At 39.0% G+C, this 1,245-nt stretch overlaps 1 pseudogene; it reads right to left on the bottom strand.

Moving 5' to 3' along the window:
• Nucleotides 1–740: 740 nt before the first annotated feature.
• LOC116884979 lies at nucleotides 741–1,009 on the bottom strand (annotated as a pseudogene).
• Nucleotides 1,010–1,245: the final 236 nt, after the last annotated feature.

The raw sequence follows: 1,245 nt of genomic DNA, 5'->3' as shown, positions 1-1,245 counted from the left end.
ACAATCATCAGGAATTGTGACACTTGAACTTCAAAGCTCAGTTTCACTAGAGAAATCTCTAGATCTTTGCAGAAATAATTAATGTGAAGTTGGTATGAGGTACAATTCAATAGAACAAATAGATAAATATCTATTGTAGATTTGTGGGCTTTCCATGTACTACCTATACAAACATTTGATGTAAATTTTAAAGGAGTGTGATTTTTAACAGTTTGGATAAATAAGTAAAAAAAAATGTGAACATATTTGGAGAAACAATCAAGTATTAGTTCCATTATCTAACTGGAGGTGAGCATTTAAATAATCCAGTATTCTGAAGTTCTGTAACAAAATAGAACATATTGTGAATTTGTTCTGTGCTTTAAAGACAATAATATAAATATACTTAGTGACCAAAATCATTGTTTAGGTGCTTGATGCTTTACCAAGAGCAAAAGATCTTGATGAAGCAACATTTCCAAACATTGTTATTGGTGCTTGTTTGCTTGCTTGCTTTGTTTCTTTGTTTGTTTCTTTGTTTCTTTCTTTCTTTCATTCATTCTTTCTCTTTCTTTCTTCCTTCCTTCCTTTCCTTCCTCCCTCCGTACCTCCCTCCCTCCCTCCTTTCTTTCTTTCTTCTGTCTGTCTTTCTTTCATTATATATTTTTAGGCATAACAAAGAACGAAATATTTAATGTATAATTATCCACGACTGGATTTCACTGAGATAGACCTCCAGAAGGCATCTCTACCTTCCTATTTTATTTGAGAGCTTCACTGTAGATCAAAGCCAAGGCCCCCAGGAAGGCAACATATTGCTGGAAGTTTACAACCTGATCCTTGTTACGGTCCAGATCATCCATCAGCCTTGCAATTTCAGCATCCTGCAGCTTAGAGCCAATGGTGAGCTCCTTTTGGATCAACTCCTTCAGCTCCTTCTTGCTCAGGGTGTGATGTCACCTTCCTTGCCAGAGTACGTGTGGAAGACAGCCACGAGAAGGCTAATGGACTGATCTGGGGGGCAAGCCATGACTGACCACTGGGCTAAAATCTCATGGTCCACAGTGAAGCACTAAAGGAGTGGTCGAGGGGGATGGACTGTGTCACAGTCTGACTGGCCTTATAGTAATTTATTTATTTTTATACTCCAGATTTTTTTCCCCTTCCGGTCCACCTTCCAACTGTTCCACATCCCAGACCTCCTCCCAACCCATTCCACCAGACCTCTAAACTTCCTATGGCCTCCAGTATCTTGAGGGTTAGGTG

The sequence above is a fragment of the Rattus rattus genome, chromosome 15 (genome assembly GCF_011064425.1).
Source record: "Rattus rattus isolate New Zealand chromosome 15, Rrattus_CSIRO_v1, whole genome shotgun sequence".
In the NCBI taxonomy this organism is placed as follows: Eukaryota; Metazoa; Chordata; class Mammalia; order Rodentia; family Muridae; genus Rattus; species Rattus rattus.
The sequence above is the reverse complement of the archived record's forward strand: the minus strand, read 5'-3'. Positions and strand labels throughout refer to the sequence as shown.